Source organism: Camelus ferus, chromosome 2 (genome assembly GCF_009834535.1).
Source record: "Camelus ferus isolate YT-003-E chromosome 2, BCGSAC_Cfer_1.0, whole genome shotgun sequence".
NCBI lineage: Eukaryota > Metazoa > Chordata > Mammalia > Artiodactyla > Camelidae > Camelus > Camelus ferus.
This window is the reverse complement of record NC_045697.1, coordinates 20,738,537-20,761,437: the sequence shown is the minus strand read 5'-3', so window position 1 is coordinate 20,761,437 and position 22,901 is coordinate 20,738,537. Positions and strand designations below refer to the sequence as shown.

Genomic DNA, 22,901 nt, shown 5'->3' with positions numbered 1-22,901 from the left:
AAAGATGAAAAAAGTTAAAAACTCTACCCATTTAATTCTATTTTGCTCTCAGATTATCTCCTGATAGTCTTCCATAATAGATGCAACCTGTTTGTGGTCTTCTGCACATGTCCTTCCTTGGTCAGAAACACTAAATCATTACTAAGTGTTTGAACTAGAAAAGCTAAGCACTTTTCAGTACAAACTAAATCTCCCAAATATGTGCTACAGTAGCTCCTATGTATATGTATACTCATATAAATGCATTTTATGTATACATATATCTGTATACATACCTCAAATTCATATATATATGGCAATTACTTATTCAAATTTATGGTTTGGTTACTATGTGACAAAATCTCTGTATTTTTTGTATGCACGAGTTATGTAGTCTTTATTTGCCATTAACTAATTGTGAAATATTAAGTCTTTCAAAAAACTTAGCAATAAATTCATCATCAATACATTGTGGTCATCATACTGATACAAACCATGTCATAGGGCTTGATGACTATCTGAATGAGATAACTAATGGAATAGCATTCGGAAAACCAGAATTTTCTATAAAAATGGAAGGTTACATCTATCTATAAGTATCATGGAAGATTCACCTCTGTGAAGATAAACTGAATCTACTATTGTGATGAATAAGTAAATGAATGTCTTCATTTAACAGTTGTCTGTACTATAAGTTCTCCCACAGTGATGTTTATATTAACGTATTGAGTGTCACAAAATTTTCTGAACCAAAAACCCCAAAACCAAAAACAAAAATGCTTAACTGTATCACGAAGTATTTATTCTTTTAATGAAGTTCTTGTAATTAAATTTTAATTTAACTGAGTTCTTTTCATTTTAAGAGACAGAAACATTACTCTAAGTTAAACTAACTTATAAATTACTTTCCACTATCAGAATATATAATATCAGAAAACTAAATGTGTTTAAACAAGGTTGGCCCTAAAAGCTCTAGTGATTCATTAATATTGTCTCTCTCCTCTGCGTACTTCTTTGCTTACTTTATCTTCTGGCAGCTCAAGACATATGAACATCTACATTGTCCTCAATGAAAATAATTTTAGAAGGAAATCCCTCTTACCTGAGAGATCCAGAATGGCTTTAACTGGCCCACTTTGTTTCAGCCCTTTGATAAACCAATCCCTGTGATGGAAACAATGCACTTTTTAAATTGGTCAGTTCTGAAGTGTGAGCTTTCCTCTAACCCAGGGCATGGGAGAGAACTGACCAGAGCCACACTGACAGACATGGTGCATGGGTGCTAGACCAAAGTGATGTCAAGCAGACACACACACATTACAGAAAGATAAGCACAAAATAAAGGATTGACTAGAACAGCATGACTGATACTGCATTACCCCCAGAATTTTAAAAATCTTAAGGTTTAAATCAGAAAGTCCTTGTTTTAAAATTTTGCTTCTGCCACTATATATATCATGGTTCTCTCTCTCTCTCCTTCCCTATCTGTCTATCAAGAGATTTAAAAACTTGGCTCATGTGATTGTGGAACCTGGCAAGTTTAAAATCTGCCGAGTAGGCTGGCAGGAGGGAAGCCCAGGGAAGAGCTGCAGTCCCAGGCTGGAGGGAGTCTGCTGGCAGAGTCCCTTCTTCCTCAGGGAAGGTCAGTCTTTTTTTAAAGTCTTCAATTGATTGGATGAGGCTTACCCACATTATGGAGAACAATCTGCTTTACTAATAGTCTACCAATTTATATATGAATCCCATCTAAAACACAGCTTCACAGAAACTTCTAGAATAGTTTTACCCAAATAGCTGGGTATTGGAGCCTAGCCAAGTTGACACATAAAATTAATCATTTTTGCCACTAACTATGTAGCTTATAAGGAAAAAATATTTCTCTTAGCTTCAGTTTCATTTCCTGTATAATGGACTTGACATTACCTTCTTGTAGGACTATTAGAAAAATTAAACAGAGCTTAAGTCCCCTTATAGTACATCACTACGTAACAGTGCCTGATACGTAGTAAATATTCAATAAGTTATTGCTATTGTTATATTTGAATTTAATTAATACACTTTTTACTAGCTAATCTAATGCCATAAATTTTTATGTGTATTGGATAATTATGTTTCATCTTTCTATGGTCTATTCCAAGACAGAAGCCTGGGGGTAAAAAAAGAAAGAAGCTATTGGTGACAAAGACACAAAGTAATAGTATGTGTTGATACATGGTCATGAATTGTGAGAAGACCATTTAAGTACATTCCCAATTGTTATCTGTGGCAATAGGTTATGAACCAACAAAAGTAAAATCCCTAACTTTAGCATTCATGATTGTGCATGTTCTAATAAACACCAATAAAGAAGAAAAGAAAAAAAATGAAATGACAAAATGAAAAATGATGTGAGGAATTATTATCAAAGGAGATAATTTAGAAATATAGGTAAAAGTACATAATAATAATGTCACAATTTACTAAACTGACACATTTTCTAGCCCTCTAACACAGTATTTTCTTAAGCAATTACAGCATATATATTCAGTTAGCAGATATTAATTGTGTAGCTATTTTATATTAAACAAAAAAAGCTTCCCAAATGCAAAGATTAAGCAACAAAGCACCTTGCCCTTGAATACGCACAGAACTCTGTGATATACACATGGTGGTTTATCTGACTTTTTTTTTAAACATAATAAGTAAACTTGTGAAGCAACACATAAACAAATCCCCAATGATTTTCTTTACATGACCAGACAGGTAAACTTTCTATAAGTTATAGCAAACCAAGAGGCTATCTTTTACTCTTAACACAGCCTAGAGGCAGGATAATAAAAGCAGGAAACAGTAAAGGCATTTCTGCCCTGAGGCAGTTTCAGGCTATTGAGGTTAAAGACCAAACTTCCCAGAAGCTCCAAGGAAAGAAAGCTTGCAAAACAGCCCTTCAGAAATAATTCAGTACTTGGTACTTATTTTGACACTCTAAATTTTATAAAACATCTTCTCTTTTATGGGATAGAGATTTACTGGTTTTGCAAAGTTTGGTTATTTAATCTTCAGTGTTTGAAAGCATCTAAATTCTTTGCAAACAGTAGCAACTGGCCACATATGAAATTTTGTATATTAACTCTTACACTTGTTCTTAATCACATATATTAATTCAACACAGAGTTTTTGAATGTTTATTCTGCATGAGGCTACTACCTCTGCTTTAATGGCTCCTCTTCACCCCACTGATGAGGGAAGGCTCCTCCCTCCCCAGAGTTATGGAGATAATCAAATGCAGGACACCTGACACTGAACAGATGAGGTAGACAGCAGCTTATTTGTCACATATAATAACAGCTTAGGGAAGAAAGACATCGCATGCCACAAAGGGCCCCCTGAGGGTTGCACCCAGAAACAGTGAACAACTGGGGCTGTGGAAGGTAGACTTCATTGTATCAAGAGGATGAATTGAACTCTGGTTCCCACGCAGAGCGTGATTAAATTTATGGAACAGTTCCCACAACCTGGTTGGCAACTGAAACCTGGTCCTCAGGAATAAGTCAGAACCATACATTGTCTCCTTGGTAAGAAAGGTGGTTTGTCTAGGGACCTTATCCTCAGGAGCAGAGTGGGGAGGGGAACTTTGGCTAGACCATTCATGGTCCTCTTTGTTTTACCAAATGCCAAAGTAGCACATAATATCAAGCTTTATTTTAGGTCTTAAAGACAGCTTCAAATCCCAACTCTCTGTTTTTGTTAATTCAGGTCATGTTGTTACCAAATTGAGTTGTATGGACCGTGGGCCCTAGCCTAGCTAAGGCTCTCTGCCTCAGTGGGGGAGTGTTCCCTTTCCATTCAGGTTCAAGTAGGTGAATAATGAAACCAAAGCTGAGATCAACACAACCCGGGATTTATTCAGATGCCAAAGAATGGAAAACTGGGAACTAAGATCATAGATCAATTTCTTGCCCACTTGAGGAAAGTCATTTAATTTTAAAGAATAAAGAGGGAGATAAAGATAGCGTAATAGAAGGATGTGGAGCTCACCTCCTCCAACAAATACATCAGAAATACATCCATGTGTGGAACGATTCTCCCAGGATACCAACTGAACTCTGGCAGAAGATCTATATAGTCAAAACTATAAGGAAAAACACCATGTACCTGGGTAGGACAAAAAAAAAAAAAAAAAAAGGGACAGGACCTGCAGCCCTGGGAGGGAGCTATGAAAGAGGAAAGCTTCCCTCACTCTGGGAAGCCCCTTCACTAGCTAGGCGATCAGCCAGGACAGGAAGGGAGCTTCAGAGACTCAGAGATCATAGTGGCTAATATGCAGCAGGTAGAACAGAGAGAGACCAGCACAAAGGGTCCTTACCACTCTGCTGCAATCCCCAGGCCAAGCTGCACATCTGTTTGGTGCACTCAGGGGCTGGGTGCTAAAACTCAGTTTCAGATGACAGACCTGGGGAGAGAACTGGAGTTGGCTGTGCGGGGACAGCCTGAAGGGGCTACAGTGTGATATGGGCTACCACTGAGAGTGTGTGCAGTGGAGCCTGAGTCTGCCATATAAAGTCCCATTGTTGATACAGATCACTGTAACCAGGAACTAGAAAGTATAAAGAGGAGCCAATTAAAATTAGAAAGCTCATTTGCTGAGGAAGCCTAACTAAAGACAATAAATAGAAAGCTGAATAATGCAGAAAACAAATAAATGATCTGGAAGATAGGATAATGGAAATCACCCAATCAAAACACCAGAAAGACATTTTTTTTTTTAAAAATGAAAGCAATATAAAAGATCTATGGGATAATATGAAATGTGCTAATCTACACATAATAGGGATCCCAGAAGGAGAAGAAAGATAAAAGGGGTTCAAAAATGTATTTGAAGAAATTATGACTGAAAACTTCTCAAAACTAAAGAAGGCAATTGATACCCAGGTACAGGTAACATATATGCATCTAATATTGGAGCACCTAAATACAGAAAACAAATATTAACATACAAACAGGGGGAAACAATGGAAATACAGTAAGAGTAGGAGAATTTAACATCCAACTAACATCAATGAACAGATCTTCCAGGGAGAATATCAATAAGGCAACAGAAATACTAAGTGACTCAATAGAACAGTTAAACATAATTGATATTTTCAAGACCTTACACCCAAAAACAGAATATACATTCTTTTCAAGTGCACATAAAACATTCTGTAGGATAGACCACTTACTCAGACACAAAAGAAGCCTCAAAAAATTTAAGTGATTGGAAATTTTTTCAAGCATCTTTTCTGACCACAAAGAAATGAAACAAAATCAACCACAGAAGGAAAGAAACACAAACAAATAAACAAACAAAAAGATTGAATGGTTACTAAACAACATACTACTAAAAAAATCAATGTGTTAACAATGAAAACAAAGAAGGAATTTACAAATACCTTGAGACAAATGGCAGTGGAAGAACAACTACACAAAATCAATGGGATTCAGCAAAAGCAGTTCTAAGATGGAAATCCACAGGAATACCAGCCTTCCTCAAAAAACAAGAACAATCTTAAACAATCTAACTGGCCATCTAAAAGAATTAGGAAAAAAAAGAGCAAACAAAATCTAAAGTCAGCAGAAGGAAAGAAATAATAAAAATCAGAGAGAAGAATAAATAAAATGGTGATTTAAAAAATAAGAGGAAAAAATCAATAAGACCAAGTACTGATTTTTTGAAAGAGTAAACAAAATTAACAAACTTCTGACCAAGCTCACCAAGAAGAAAAGAGAGAAGACCCACATAAACAAAATAAGAAATGAAAGGGCATAAATTACAACCAATACCACAGATATACAAAAAAATCATGAGAATACTATGAACAATTATATGCCAACAAACTGGATAACCTAGAATAAATGGACAAGTTTCTAGAAACATACACTCCACCAAAGCTGAATCAAGAAGAAATAGATAATTTGGACAGACTGATCACTAGAAGTGAAATAGAATCTGTAATTAAAGCAAACAAACAAACAAACAAAAAACTCCCTGCAAAAATCCCTGCAAATAAAAGTCCAGGATCAAATGGCTTCACAGGGGAATTCTACCAAAAACACTAAGAAGCACTTATATTGATCCTTCTCAAACTCTTCCAAAAGATTGAAGAGGAGGAAACACTCCCAAACTCATCCTAGGAAGTCACCATCACTCTTATACCAGAACCTGACAAAGACACTACCATAAAAGAAAATTGCAGGCTAATATCATTGAATATAGATGCAAAAATTCTCAGTGAAATATTAGCAAACCTAATCCAAAAACACATTTAAAAGTTCACACATTACAATCTAGTTGAATTCATCCCAGTGACAAAGCTGATTTCACACACATAAGTTAATTAATGAAATGCACCACATCAACAAAAATCACATGATTTTCTCAATAGATGCAGGAAAATCTGTTGATAAAATTCAACATCCATTCATGATAAAAATTCTTTGGGAATATATCTCAACATAGTAAAAGCTATTCATAACAAACCAACAGGCAGTATAATACTCAATGTTGAAAAGTTGAAAGACTTCCTATTAAAATCTGGAACAAGACAAGTATGCCTACACTCATGACTTCTATTTAACATAGCATCAGAAGTCTTAGCCACAGCAATAAGAACAAGAAAAAGAAACAAGAGGGATCCAAATTGGAAGGGAAGAGGTAAAATTGTCACTATATGTGGATGACACGACACTATATATAGGAAACCCTAAAGATGCCACACAAAAACTACTAAGTTGATTAAAAAAAAATTCAGCAAGGTAGCAGGATACAAGATTAACATACAGAAATCTGTTGCTTTTCTTTACATGAACAATGAAATATCAGAAAAGGAAAGTTAAAAGAAAATCCTTTTTAAAAATTAGATCAAAACAATATTTAGGAATAAACCTGACCAAGGAGATAAAGGACTTACATGCTGAGAATTCTAAAACACTGATAAAATAAATTAAAGATGCTTTAACAAAATGGAAAGATATCCCATGCTTTTGGATTGGAAGAATCAATATTGTTAAAATGGTCACACTGCCCAAGGCAATCTACAGATTTATTGCGATCCCTATCAAATTACCAGGGACAGTTTTCACAGAACTAGAACAAATATTCCTAAAATTTATACGGAATCACATAAGACCCAGAATTGCTAAAGTAATACTGAAGAAAGAGATTGAAGCTGGAGGAATAACCTTCCCAAACTTCAGACAATATTACAGAGCTAGAGTAATCAAAACAGCATGGTATTGGTACAAAAACAGACATGGATCAATGGAACAAAATAGAGAGCCCAGAAATAAACCCATACACCTATGATTAATTAATCTTTGACAATGGAAGAAAGAATATACAATAGAGAAAAGATAGTTTCTTTGGAAAGTGGTTAGGAAAGCTGGACAACCTCATGTAAATCAATGAAGTTAGAACACTCCATCACGCCACACACACACACACACACAAACTCAAAATGGCTTAAAGATTTAAACGTAAGACAGAACACAATGAATCTCCTATAAAAGATCATAGGCAAAACATTCTCTGACAGAAATTTTAGCAATGGTCTCCTAGGTCAGTCTCCCAAGGCAATAGAAATAAAAGCAAAAATAAACAAATGGGACCTAACCCAACTTATAAGCTTTTACACAACAAAGGAAACCATTAACAAAATTAAAAGACAAGCTATGGATTGGGAGAAAATATTTGAAAAGAATGTACTGACGAGGGCTTGATTTCCAGAATATACAAACAGCTCATACAACTCAATAACAAAAAACAAATAACTCAATCAAAAAATGGGCAGAAGACCTAAACAGACATTTTTTTCAAAGAAGACATATAGATAGCCAATAGGCACATGAAGAGGTGCTCAATATTGCTAATTATCAGAGAAATGAGAAGAAAACTTCAATGAATTATCACCACACATGGATCATAAAGGTTACCTTTAAAAAGTCTATAAACAATGAATGCTAGAGAAGAGAATCTTCCTACACTGTTGGTGGGAATGTATTCTGGGGCAGCCTCTATGGAAAACAGTATGGGAATTCTTTAAAAAACTAAAAATAGAGTTACCATATGATTCAGCAATCCCACTTCTGGGCGTATATCTGGAGTAAACCCTAATTTGAAGATACATGCATCCCAATCTTCATAGAAGCACTATTTATAATATCCAAGATATGGAGGCAAAGTATCTATTGACAAATGATTGGAGAAAGACAATTTGAGCTATATATATAGACCACATATTCATATATATATATACACATACACATGCACACACACACATACACACTCAGTGGAATACTACCTAGCCATAAAAAAGAATTAAATAATGCCATCTGCAGCAACATGGATAGACATAGAGATTATCATACTAAGTGAAGTAAGTTAGACAAAGAAAGACAAATATCATATGATACCACTTTTATGTAGAATCTAAAAAGTGATGCACAGATTTAGAAAACAAACTTATAGTTATCAAAGGGGAAAGAAGGGGGAAGGGTATATTAGAAATTTGGGATTAGCAGGTACTAAGTACTGTATATAAAAGAGATACACAACCAAGTTATACTGTATAGCACAGGGAACTATATTCAATATCTTGTAATAACCTATAATGAAAAAGAACAGGAAAAAGAATATAAATATATGCGTATAAGTAAATCACTATGTTGTACACCAGAAACTAACACAACATTGTAAATCAACTATACTTCAATAAAAAGATAAATTTAAAAACTAAAAAAAAAAAATGGTGAAGACAAAAGGAGGAGGTATGAGGCTAATAATGAGGAGGCAAATGCATTGTCTACCATGAAAGGAGAGGGCTTTTTCCAGGTAGTGGGGTACCATTCTCTTTTTATCCGTTTTTTGGTTCTTAATGTCAGGTCATGGCAGCTGGTAGATGTGTTTAATATGTGAATGTAGTAAAGTCAGCCTGTAATGAGACTCAGAGTCTGTTGAAGTTCAGATTTGTCATCATCTTGATCCCAGCTGGTTCCATCTGTTTTTGTTTGTTCATTTGTTTGTAGCTTCCTTTCTTATCTCTGAACTCTTTAACTTAAAAGTAAATGCTAAATGGTGGTGGGGGTGGGGCTGGCAGCTTTTGAGCAGGAATACTCCTGCTAATGGTGGTGGGAGAGTTGTGAGCAAGGGCACTCCAGCGAAAGGTGGGGGTTGGAGGGTTTTGAGCAAAGACCTGGAACACATCTGGCAACACTACAGCAAGTGTAATCAAAAAGTTACTTTTAAAAAATAATTTGTGTAATGTCTAAGTTTCACACGGTGTACCTTCAATTGAATTGAGGCTACAATTTATTTTGTTGAGGCTGCAGTTTTGTATGTCCAAAGCCTTAAGCAAATGTTCGAATTTGAATAGTTTTCACTGGAACGTGTCCTTTCCAGTTTGCCATACTCCCCACGATTCTATTAAGAGGAGCACTGCCTGTTTCCCTCATGAGATGCTCTCTAGATGCATTTGCAGCTGGGACTCTGTACCACTGACAAACTTGTGACCCACATGGCCAACTTCTCATTACGGTGTATTCATCAAAACAACATAAAAAATAATGCAGATTACTTCTGCAATGGCTCAAGTTTCTTACAGACAGTTTCTAAATAAGCAGAGAGGAAATACACAGAACACACTGGTACTTCTTAAATATGCAGTATGTCATAAGCGGTGTAACTTTTTCAGGCTTTCTGTCTTTTTAAAATCTGCCTAGTTCAAGTACTTATTATTCTTATGTGTCCTTTCCCAACTGATCACTGACAATTGAAGAATTCAGAATTTGTCAGCTCCAAGGAATTAACAAGGAAGGTTGAACTTCTTAAGAGACCGCTAGGGGAGCAGGCAGAGCAAATAAATTTTGAATCCTTTTTAGCAGCTGAGGAAGAAAAAAAGCTTGGTTAACTTAAAAGTTAACAGTAAAGGTGGCTTTTCATGTTTAGTAATTATTTTAATTAGTTTATATTAGGAACTATTTTTTATGCTCTCAGAGGTAAATGCCATTCTTAAAGTCTCTCATTTTCTTTGGATAGTCAAAGGTAAGAAAAAGAAGACTAGAGGAAACAAAAGAGACAAAGGAAAGACAAAAAGAAAAGAATAATAATGTAAAAAATAAAGAACCGCAGTGTAAGAAAGCACAGAATGAATAAGATTTCGATACTTTTTCCCTGCATTACAACTGAGGAATTAAATGAAAATCTTTCAAATGCAAATGCTACTTTGTTCCCAGCATTTTACATCCTAAATCAAGTCCTGAGGAAATGTAAGGTGTTCCTTTTTTCTAAGAGAGCATTTGAAAGACACTATTAAGCACTCCTACAATATTTTATGAGTTCCAAGGTGCACATTTTTCACATTAAACAGCTACAAAATCCAGGACAGTTTACAATCACAACCATCCAGGCAGCAGTTTGATGCCATTTTCACTGACAAAGCAGGCGCTTGCGAATCCAAACTTGCAGTACAGGGTTTATCAGTTTGAAAGAACATCCTAAAGAAAATGGTGGGACACTCTTTTAGAAAGTGTTACGTTGCAGATGCTTTGATGGCACAGAGAATGATGCTATGTGGAAAAACTGGCATTGACCACTGTGAGACAGTGTGATTCAGAAATATCAAATGCTGAATGAACAGATATTTCTGGAATGCTTTAACCATTATTTATTTTACTTGTATTTTCATTTTACATGTGCTCGAGTATGATATATGATAAAAACGTATCAAAATGAGTCTAAAAAACAGAAAAAAATTCTAAATGATAAGAAAACTGTGAATGAAAAATACTGCTTGCCATGTCAGTAAACAAAGGATGCCGTGGTCAAGTCGTTAGCCACTACTGCCACCCCGTAGGGTGAGCCAGAGAGAACTACGATTGAGAAACAACCGGATACTGGCTCTAGATAGGTAGGTGCCTATTAAAAGGATGATTTCAGTAACCCTGGACTTTTACATGTTCCTATACATAGAAAAGCACTAAATTCCTTGACTTGTGATATCTGGCCTTCTTTAATTTAATTTTAATGTTCTGACTACTTTGTCTTTGTTGAAAAAACTCCTCTATATCCTGGATCCCCCGCTACCTCTTTAGAGCAAGTCTCTAAGAGCCATTTGAGACGTAACATCTTGAACTTAAGTCCTCAGAAATGGAACTCTCAGCTTTTAGGTTATACATTTTTGTTTTCAGTCGACAAAACATTGTATTCTAATTGTCAGCATTTTTTTCTTTTCTTGACATTACCTAAAATATCGATGGATCACAAAATCAATCTTTTATATTTGATAAGATCTGGTTCTTTGAGCCGTCACCCTATAAGTACCATCCTTTTTCTAAGATCAAGTATAAGATATGGTCAGACTACATGCATCGTTAGAGAACGATAAAGTATCTACCAATGTTTTGAAACATATATTTTTTACATGAAGCATAAAAGTAGAAAACATTTTCAGAATACTTGTCCTTATTGTGTAGATATAAATTTTCCTATCTGTAAATAGCTAGAAAACTCCCACCTTGTTCTTATCTACATTCTGGGAAAACTCATATTTTAAATGTTTTTAAATAGGTAGAGGAGTCTTGCATACTTGTTACTTTTTCTTTTCTTTCTTTTTTTTCCCCCCTTTATATTTGCTTAAAGTGGTATGTCTTGGTTTTGGCCAGTTTGTGAAAATTGCTCTCAAAATGTGCTTTTTTTTTTTTTTTTTTAAGGGTGGTTTAAGGAATGTGGTTGAAAAACTAGAGATCATAGTGACAAATCTTATGGTGGAAAGACATTATCTCTACCCTTTTAGGTTCTTTGGGTGATCTAATAGTTAAATTGATACAAGACAGATGAACAGGAGAAAAACAAATTTAATATTTTATATACAGGGTCTCATATCTTAGGGATATGAGACTCAAAGGCAAGTAAGGCAGTTGAGGCTTATAAACTATCCTGAGCTAAGGAATGGGATAGTGCCTGGGGCTTCAGAGGGGAGGAGGGTAATACACAGTCTGATAAGAAAAGCAGATGTTTGATAATTAGATATTTGCCCTTCTATACAGATAGGTAATTCAGATAAAGGTTATCTCTGGTAATAGCTCTCTCTCTCTGAATCAGGCCCCCATCTAAATTATTTCAGGTACTTAAGGAGTTGCGGGGTAGGGGTTGGGTTAGAAAGTTCTTCCTGAGTATTTTTGTCTTTGATCATCTTCAGCCCAAAATAATCCACATGCCAAAGCAGCACATTTTGGGTAGGATCCTTCTGAACCCCTTCACAGAGATGTGTCTTTAACACTTCTAACATGTTCTCCAAATCATAACTCATAGGTTGTGGGTTCATCACCAGTTGTGTGTTCTGGCCGGCAGAAGTCCCACCGAGATGGAATGAATTACTCAAGACTCTGTGGAAAAGTCAAGAGAGCGAGAGGGAGTTGGGAGCCAACTCCACGAACCTCTCAAACGCCCCCACATTTATTGTGTACAATCAAAGGAGAAATCATTGACAATTGTGTGATGGAATGCAGGAATTTAGGGAAAGACAGAGTGGGATCTAGATTGTAGAGTCTGGCTCAAGGTCAGAAGACCCTTTATCTTTTGGTAAGTCACGTTCGTGTTGGCATCAGGGAGCCTTACAGCTTATCAGGGCGGAACGTCTGAGAAGAAGCTGCTTAACCTCTTTCTTGGACTCAGGCGGCTGTGCCTGTCTTAGGTTGCTCCCCTCTGGGGGTCTTACCTATCATTGGCTAACCAGCCTTCTCACCTCTGAGTCTGCAGCTTCTTATAACTTGTTTACCATTCCGGCCCAAGACTCGTTCCTTTGGGGGCCTACAGTTTACCTTTAGGGAAGTCATGGGAAGAGGGGAGCAAGATACATTCTTATAGATATGCTAAAGCAGACCACCAGCCCAGCCAGTTCCTTGCTTTGGGGATAGAAGACTGTCTAACAGTAGGCACGCCCAGCGTTTATAGCCGAGGGCCTGGGTCGTTGCTTTGCAACCAGCAGAGTGCTATCTAAAACCTCAACTATGCAAACAAGGCAGTTACTAAGCACATTTGCTCTTCTTTAAGGAGACAAGCGGCTGGGGTCTGTTACAATTTGTTATCCCAATCATGGGCTCCTACAATAGGTAAAAGAATTTCTGAGCCTGGTTTTGGGATAAACAACACAAAATCAGCACCCTTAACCTTTCAAAACATTTTCCCCCAAGACTGGAAGAATTTTTTGAATCTTTGGAATGTTAATTTTCCAAATAAAATTAACTTGGCTTGAAAAAGATGCTATGAAAAAAGATATTTGTCTTTAAAATAATTCTCTTTCTCTACTGCCAATGTATCTAAAAGTTAAAACCAGTCCTCCAAAGCATTTTTTTTTTCATGATGGGACAGTAAATGCTAAAGTTTTGCTGATATGAAAGCCACATGAGTGACACTGAGGGTGCTGGAGAATTTTCCTCTGAAGACTTCACCTTCCCAAGATTTTGTGTCCTGCATCAGTTTCTTACTAAACTTTCTTGCATACGACTTCTCTTCACCACTCTTGATAAGTAAACAATGGCTACTAGTCCTCAAGAACAATTCTGCTAGTCACTTTTTTGAAACTAGCTGAGCTTCGATGGACATCCTCCTGCTGAAGCCCCATGTTTCCCCGCCTTCCTCAAGTCTGAACGCCCAGCCAGAGCCTTTTTATGCCCACCATTTGCCAACAAAGACTGTGCTTACGGCATTCTAGCTGCTTTTCTTCCATAATGGTGTTTTAATTACCAAGTAAGACAATGTTTGCCAGTTAAGTTTAAATTGAAATGAATTTTAAAAAAGAGAATGTATATAAAGCACTTAGCCCAGCGAATGGCACATGGTAATCATGATGATGCATATAACTGAATGAGCTGTGCTGTGTAGGGGTCAAACAGGGAGTAATTCTTTGCCCTTTCAAATGGCTGCTTTATTTTCCTTACTGATTGTCTTTTTCCTTCCTCCGATCCCACTCGGCTCCACTCCTACTCCTCCAATCCCTGGCCTGCCTCGTAACTTTGTGATCACCCCCAGATAATAAGTGACTCTCCTCTTTGCCAGGTACTAATTTCAGCCCAGAAATATAATAACGTCACAATCTCATGTGTATATTTATCCCTTGTGTAGCTTGAGTCAATCTCAGCCCGAGAAACTTATGGTGAGGAAGAAAGTGAAGTTGTCTCCTTCCCTTCTCTATTTCTCAGTTCATCTCCTTTTTCTCTCACTCAGCTGCTGTTTAAATGCAACTCCTGAGCAAGGGTTGAACAGACGGGAAAGAAAAGGGACACAAATATTTTTAATGAACTGCTTACAGTTGTAATCTGGGTGTGGCTGATACCAAATATTTATTAATCCTTTCTTTCAGAGGGAGCTTGTATTATTCCACACATACACACACACACACACACACACACACACTTACACACTGTTGGGAATCTCTTGCCTACCACTCCTTTTGCTGGAAATACCACTCCAGCTGGTAACTTACAACCTATCAGCTCCATATTGAATGTTCCACCTCAAGCCACTTTCCAGTAAGATCACAAAGCATCATGGATCTGTCTTGGACAGGACTTCTTGTTTTTATTCCCCCAAAGTAATCCACAGTAAGTTCTGTCAGACCTGTTGCTGAACCTGGCAGAACCTGTAAATACAGATTTTGCTAATGGAATTTTGTCTCCCTTTGCTCTTTTGTCTCAGGCTAGTTCCAAATACCAATACTTGCTTCCTCAAACTCTGCAAGGGGATCACAATGCACTTTGATATCTCTAAGGAAATTTTAGCTATCAGTTCCTTCAACCTTCCAGTGAATTTTTCAGCTTTGCTTAAGTAGCCTAGGCTGAGGTAAGGGATATTGTAAGTAAAAGCAGTTTCACAGTCTTTAGTCTATTCCTCATAGTCATTCAAGCACCTGGTTTTAGAATGTGTGATTACTTGTAATCTAATGAATTATTCTGATCTTTGTTGGCTTCTATAAAAATAATGAAGCAGCAGAATACTCTGACTTATGTATCTATCCATCTATCTATCTACCTATCTATCCATCCATTTACCACGTACCAGTCTTCATATCTATATGGAGATGTGTACATATGCATGTGTTCTTGTGTGTGTGTTTGCAGATAAGCAGATAGAGATGGAAGCAAAAAAAGAGGAGGAAGAGAATGAAGAAGAGGACGGAGGCAGGAGGGGAAGGGAGGGAGAGGGAGTAATAAGGAAAGTCAGCAAAAAGTAGAGAAAGTCATATGGAAGGTGATTTTGTAGTTTCCCTGTAATGAATGTATTGTTTACCCTCTTGACTCCAAGTTTTATTCTTTTCTCAAGAAGCATGGAACATGTTTGTCCCGTTGCCAATCAGCAAAAATTAAATTTTGAGAAATTACCCTTCACAGGCATAATCGAATTAGACAGTAATCCAGGAAACCTGAAAAAATGGGAAAATACTTACTTAGCCCCCTGAATTTCTTGAGCCCTCCTTGGGCTCCAAGATTCAGTTTCTTCTGCTGCACTATGAGATCTAAAGTCTTTCCTGAGGTAAGAATTAGGAATTTCATGATCAAGTCAAAGGAAGAGACGGCGTGCTGGCTGACAAAGCTACCTAGCCAATGGGAATCCTGCAGTGTCTGGAGGAAATGCCAACCACCACTCAGGCAAAAGGCCAGTAATGAAGCTAATGACAACAGAACAGATTACTGCCGGAGAACAGAAACCCCTTCACAACTGAGCACTGAGAACTAGTCAAAGGAGGTTGTTGTAAAGCACTCAGTTGATAATGCATAACTATTGAGAAAAAGTATGTTTCATATTTCCACCAATAGAAGAGAGAAAAAATATATTTCATGTTTCCACCAATCAAGTATTATCAACTATGAACTTTACATGACATTGGTACTGGGGGATGTTAAAGATAAATAAGATTTGATCATTGACTGTAGAAATTAAAGTAAAAGTGAGATAAAGGATGAATGTAATGTAATAATTAAGCAACTCTTTTAGTGTTTTTTTTTTTAACATCAGTTTTGCAGTAGTAGTTCTTTTAAGTTTGTTGTGCCATGTGGCCACTCTATATTTTCTTCTTTTGTAAAATGCAGACTATAAAAGTAACTTCCTAAAGGCATTTTCTTTTTTGTGGATTAAGTAAAAACTAATCTATAAAATGAATCCATTAAATTAAAATTTTTGTTAAATAACTGGCTTTATCTTATAATTGCTCAATAAATTTATTTACTGATTTATTGATAGTATTGTCGCTATTATCATCCCAGAATGGCTTTACATATTGATGACTAACTGAACTGTATCGCTTTCTGGGCTGATGGAAGTCAAACAAGCAGAAAGTGAAAAGAAGATGAACCCAGAAGACTGGAATTTAACACAGAAGTGGATACTCATTTTCTTGATTTGGCATTTACTTAAGAAAAAAGTTTTTTTGTGCCCACACACCTGTTTATGCCTTTTTTTTTGAAATTTATTTTAAGAAAAAATTTCAAAAAATACTAACTTGCATTTGCTGCATTTTCTGAAATCTATTGAAAACTAATCCCCGTGAACATCTTGTTAAAAGCTGGGAATAGAATTGTAACTGCAGTGCCAATTTATTTCTGATTTTATTCCATAGCATCTCATGTGAGAATAAAGTTAGGCTCAAATCAACAAACCCATTTGATTGCATTCAGACTGAATAGAACACGGACACAGTTTGCTTTTATTTTTAACTCCCAGAGAGTAAAAGTGAAGGAAGAATTTCACTGGAATGATAATCTTTAAGACTTTTCCAGATTAGTTCATATACCAAGAAATCTTAACTACGCTATTGTTAACATTGACTAATCTGATGAGTTCTGAAATCCTTATTTGGAATTCCTTGAGACTAATGAGACTTTATCCTTGCAAAAATTATGTCTGTCAAGACATTGCATCTTATTTCTAAGAGCTTATTTCTTCAGATCAAATAAAGAATATTACTTACTCTATGAAGAGCTTAGATACTGCATTGTGTTAAATATATTTTTTCAATATTAGAATTTTATCTATATTACCAGTGTACTAAATTCAAAATAATGAAATGGATTTACACAAGAAAATTTATTGGACTAGATTATAAGAATATCAATTCATGAATATTTACCTTTCCTTTAAAATTAAACATTTTAATGACTCTGAGCAGTTATCAGAAGTTGATATGAGTCATCCTAATGGTTTTACATTTTATGCACATTGACCAATAGTCAGCTGACAAGGTGATTAGTTTATCTAAGGTTATGAATAACAATGTGTTGTGGAACTTGAGAAGATGAATAAAAATGTGTATTTCTTATAAATAAATTACTTAGTTATGTATTATTTATGTTACACAAGTTTAAACCATGTATAATACATGAGGAGAAATTTACCATATTTGGAGCAAAAATAACTGAACAGTCTCTTAGGACCTTTATTAATATTTCAATATCAGTATTATTCTGCTGTATAATTGATTTTTGGAGACTATTTTGGATATGTTTTCTGAAATCTAATGACTGAAACTCAAAATTGTTTGAGTGTGCATAAGTTTAGTATCACATATGTTGGGCCAAGCTTCTCAGTATGAGGCCAAGGTAAGGGCTATTGCCAATCTGGAAGACACTTTCAACAGCTTTCAAAATGACCTCCTTTAAGAATCTCTCTCCACAAGTTCATATCCTTCACCTCATACTCACAACAAAACATATGAATAGGGAAAAGATTCAGAGCCTACTGCTATTCCTTGTATTTCAAATCTCACGGCTTTTTTATTTCTTTTTGGAGGGGAGGAGAGTGGAGGGGTTGATTTCAATTTCTTTTACATGAGACTCTTGGTTAATTATTGTAAAAATGAGATGGACTCCAAATAACATGGCTTTGATTAGTGATCTGAAATATTGAATTTATAGGCAACCCCAGGAAACTTTTTTCCCCTTAAACCAGTATTTTGATCTCTCTTTTGAAAAAGCTGGAAATGGCTCCAGAGTTTTGCAAAGCTAAGATGAAATGCTTTATATATAAAAAGAAATTTAATACATATCTGTGAAAAGAATGTCAGATTACAATAATTTATTGGACTTCTACTCTGTGAGAGGCATGGGTTTTTAACAGGTATAAAAGAAAACAATTAGGATACCAGTTCAGTATCACAATATAATAAATAATTGAGTCGGATATTGGAATCCAACTCTATTCTACTTCACTAACCATACTTTACTTCATGGCATAAATGGAAGGACACTGAGGTAAAGCAAAACACTCTTTTACTGTATCCTCAAGTTTTCAACTTTAAAATTATAAATCATAAATCCAATTCTCTAATTTCCAAAATAATTATGTTACCAAGTCCAAGCTCATACTGCTTGCCATGCAACAGGCCAGTAAATTAAAAGATGAGTTGTTGGGGCAAGGAATAGCGACTTTATTCAGCAAGCCAACAGACCAAGAAGATGGCAGGCTAGTGTCCCAAAGAACCATTTTGCCTCGGTTACGAACCTAGTCTCTTTTACAGAACAAAGGGAGGGGTTGAGGAAGTAAAATAAAAAAGGCAATAAATTGTTGCAAATATTTCCTGATTCTGGCCAGATTCCAGAGGGGGTGTGTTAAAATGTCTTCTTTCTTGCAGCCATTCACAGGTGGGCCTGGTCACGATGTTTCCTGTGAGCTAAACAAAGGTATTTCAGCTTAATGCTCAGGCATGGGAGGCAGAGTTCCTGGAGATGGGCCATTATGTATACTTTAAGCTATCGGCAACATCTCTTTAGTGACTGACTTGTAGCAAAAGCAGTAGAATACAAAGGTTAAAGTAAAAAAAAAAAAAAAAAAAAAAAGAAAGCAAACTCTCCCCACCCCCCAAAAAAAAGATCCAATATTGAGTCAGATTTGTTCTTTCCTAGTACAATTACATCTGTCTGAAAAAATTTTTTAGCATTTCTATAACCACGCCATTGAGATTTCTGTCTTTTATATATACTTGTAAGCTTATTTCTGAAAATAGTTGCTTCCATCAGGAAGCAATCTAGAATAGAAAATAATCTACAATAAAAAGTAAACTCATAAAACAGTAATGGAACAAAGACCTAAATACACTTAAGAGTAGCAAAAATCTTGTCATTAAATTTGTCATGGGTTTTAAAGAACAGTTGTTTATATATTCCCAAATTATAGCCCTTCCTTTTTCACTTTCTTCCATCATTATATATCTTGGTATTATTCATTTACTGATTCATATATTCAACAAATATTTGTTGACCATCCATTCTAAGCTAGCCTTCAATTAGGTGTTGAGAAGTTAGGAATTCATTTCTAGAGAAACTTCATTTCTGCTAGAGATACAAGCAAACACATTTCACTGGGTATGAGAATAGAGCTAGGATAAGCAGAATAGAATTTTATGGGGGCCAGGCAAAGATCCATGATCCAGATATGAGAATAAAAATGGAATTTCCAATAGCAGAAAGAGCAAATGTGAAAAATAGGAAGTTCCTAAAAGCATAAAATATTTAAGAAATTATATGTAATTACATATGACTGGAGGAAAGGGAATTTGTATCAAGAAAAAGCAAAGTTTGGGAGGCTTGTAGATAGTGAGCAGTGTTGGTCTTCAAGATAAGCAGTAAGTTTAGCTCTGCATCTTTGAGAATTCTTTCTGATAGTCATAGGCAACATTGGAAGACAGCATTGGGGAACCAGAAAAAAACTACTTAAGAACAGAGGAATAATAAAAAGTAGGATGGGCCAATGGAAAGAATGTACCCATAAAGTTTTAGGGGTGTGTGGATGCTAAGATTCATGATAATTAGAGTGCCCAGTCAAATAAAAGCTTGATTTTTTTTCCCTGAAGTGTGTATAGTTGATTTATAATATTATAATAATTTCAGCTGTACAACATAGTAATTCAATATTTTATAGATTATACTCCATTTAAAGTTATTATAAAGTATTAGCTATATTCCCTGTACTGCATAATATATTCTTGTAGATTGTTTATTTTATATGTGATAGTTTGTACCTTTCAATCTCCTATCCTTATCTTGCCCCTCACCATTCTCCCTCCCACTGATAACCTCTAATTCGTTCTTCATGTCCGTGAGTCTGTTTCTGTTTTGTTACGTACATTTTTTTTTTAGATTCCACATATAAGGGATTACATATAATATTTGTCTTTCTCTGTCTGACTTACTTCACTAAGCATAATATGCTTTAGGTCCGTTCATGTTGTTGCAAATGGCAAATTTTATTTATTTTTTATCGCTGAATTGTATTCTTGTGTGTGTGTGTGTGTGTATGTGTATGTGTATATATATATATATATATATATATATATATATATATATATATAAATATATAAATAACACAACTTCTTTATCCAGTCATCTGTCGATGGACATTTACGTTGTTTCCATGTCTTGGCTATTGTAAATAGTGCTGCTATGAACACTGGGGTGCAGGGTGTCTTTTTGAATTAATGTTTTTGTTTTCTTCAGATATATTCCTGAGAGTGAAAATGCTGGATCAAATGGTAGTTCTATTTTTATATTTTTTTAAGGAACTCTCATACTGTTTTCCACAGTGGCTGGACCAATTTACATTCCCACCAATAGTGTACTAAGGTTCCCTTTTCTCCACATCTTTGCCAACATTTGTTAATTTGCAGACTCTTTGATGATAACCATTCTGACAGGTGGGAAGTGATATCCCATTGTGGCTTTGATTTGCATTTCTCTAATGATTAGCTCTGTTGAGAATCTTTTCATGTGCCTATTGATCATCTGTATGTCTTGTTTAGAAAAATATCTATTAAGAGAGGCAGTCACGGAAAACCAGCCAGCATACTAGGCAGTTTAAATACTTTTCCTCAGCCTTGTTTCAGGAGTAAGCAAGTGTATGCTTGCTCATCACGAGCAGAGTTTAGGTTTTTCCTCATACACTTTAAAGCATTAGTTGCAGCCTTACTCCTCTCTTCTTTGTGATCAGGAAAAGGATGGAAGAAATAAGAGGTTCAGGGAAAAAATTGTAAACATGGTTATCCTAAACCTATTTTGCATATAGAATATGAAACTTTGTAGTAAGAATGTGTTTAATCTGACAAAGGCAATAATGAAATGTCAGTTTATAAATGATACTGAAAACACAAATGAATTTAGAAAATACACAGGAATTCCTAATGCTTTTTGTTAACTTTCTTTTTAAAGTTAACATGTCAATAGTCTCCTTAGCCCTATTACGGGGCCTGGACGAAATCTGAAAGAATAAAGTTATAACTTATTTAAAAAAATCACAAACACCATTTCTTTCAATCCTTTATCTTATCTCCTGAGATCTCACATTCAAGTGCTGAGAGGAACTGACCCTACTCAGCTACTAAGAATTGGCAAGATCACAGCTCAAGATGGTATGTCTTTAGAGAAATGATTTTTTTCTTCCTTTTTGACTATTCTTGGTACAAATGCTTCAATAAAGTTCTCCAAGTTTCCATTTCTCTCTTTGAAACTTCTCAGTTCTCCAAATTATTTTGAAGAATGGGTTGTGTAGATAGGCAAGCCAAAAGTCAAAATGCAAGGGGAAAAAAGTCACATTCTTCTGTATGTCATTCTTAACAGCTTATGATCCTGGTGTTTAGATGTTTTGGCTGAAGACAGCTAGATAAAATTCAAACAATCAGTAAAAGAGGAACAGTGGATAAACAGCATCATTATGTACACAGTTAACCATTAGCACAGACATTCTTAGGCATTTGTCGGAGTTTCTTTCACAGATTCCATTTTTAAAGGGGCCAGTAGTTTGATCAACTGAATCCATGTCATGATCAAGATCTTAATATAATGGACGTTAGCTTACTGACCACTGGAAAGATCAGACTCATTAACTTTCACCCCATCCCTAGAGAGGATATTACAAGATGACATCATTTAGTCCTGTTGCTTTGGAAAAGCCCCAGCATTTAAAAACTTTGTAGGGATACTGTGTGTCAACCAGCTTCCCAGTAAGTATTGCCCATCTGCTTCAAATTTATGATTTATTAGGGAAATTAATGTGGACATCATTAAGTAGATTCCTGGAAATTCTGCAGAGAAGTTGAAGCATATACATAATACACAAATCGCAGAGCTAAGAAGAAAACGAGAATTGTGTTCTGTAGTCTTGGAGTCTCAAATACTGTAAGATACTCTCACTTTTTAGAAAATAAATATCCTTTTTAAAAATCTTATTACTGTATTTAACTCTAAAGATGTGTTGAGACAAACAGGATAATATAGAATCATTAAGTCAAATAGATTTCTCCCCACCCCCAATCAATAGTTTAAAAAATTACACAGAAAACTAGGGTGGTGTGGGAGGAGAGCATTTTGTCTCTAAGTAGAAGTTGTAGAGATTAAGAATGTACCCAGAACGCTGCAAGAGAAAGGCAGAGGGACAGGAGAGTGACCATCAAAGGTTTTCAATTCAACACAATAGCAACTAGCCTACAGGGCAGGTTGCAAACAGTAGCCAGGAGTTTTTCTCAATATGCATGCCCTTTAGCAAAGTCATTCTGAAGCTCTCCCAACCAAGAGATGGAGATGATTCTTCTACTCCTTATATCTGGACTTGACCACATGGCTTGACTTGCAAACAAAGCTGAGTTAGCTTACTGGAAATTGAAAGACCACATGTGGCTGAGATGAGCCACTTGACCTGAGATTCCACCATGCCTGGCAATTGCCAGTCACGTGACTGGAGCCCTAGGAGATCGTCCAACAGCCAGCCAATCTGCCAGCTGCCCATAGGTAAGTGAGCGAGCCCAGCGTGACCAGCAGAACTGGCCTAGACCTCAGGAATATCAAGACAACCCACAGAACTATAAGCTCAATAACGTTGCTATTGTTTCAAATCACTGTATCTGAGGGGGGTGATGTGTGGTTTAGTC

At 35.9% G+C, this 22,901-nt stretch overlaps 1 long non-coding RNA gene across 1 annotated transcript; it reads right to left on the bottom strand.

Moving 5' to 3' along the window:
• Positions 1 to 2,951: 2,951 nt before the first annotated feature.
• LOC116667120 lies at positions 2,952 to 6,249 on the bottom strand. The gene is made up of 3 exons (XR_004323878.1): positions 6,065 to 6,249; positions 5,187 to 5,197; positions 2,952 to 2,961 (listed from the first exon to the last, which is right to left on the bottom strand). It is a non-coding gene; the product is annotated as an uncharacterized LOC116667120 (long non-coding RNA).
• Positions 6,250 to 22,901: the final 16,652 nt, after the last annotated feature.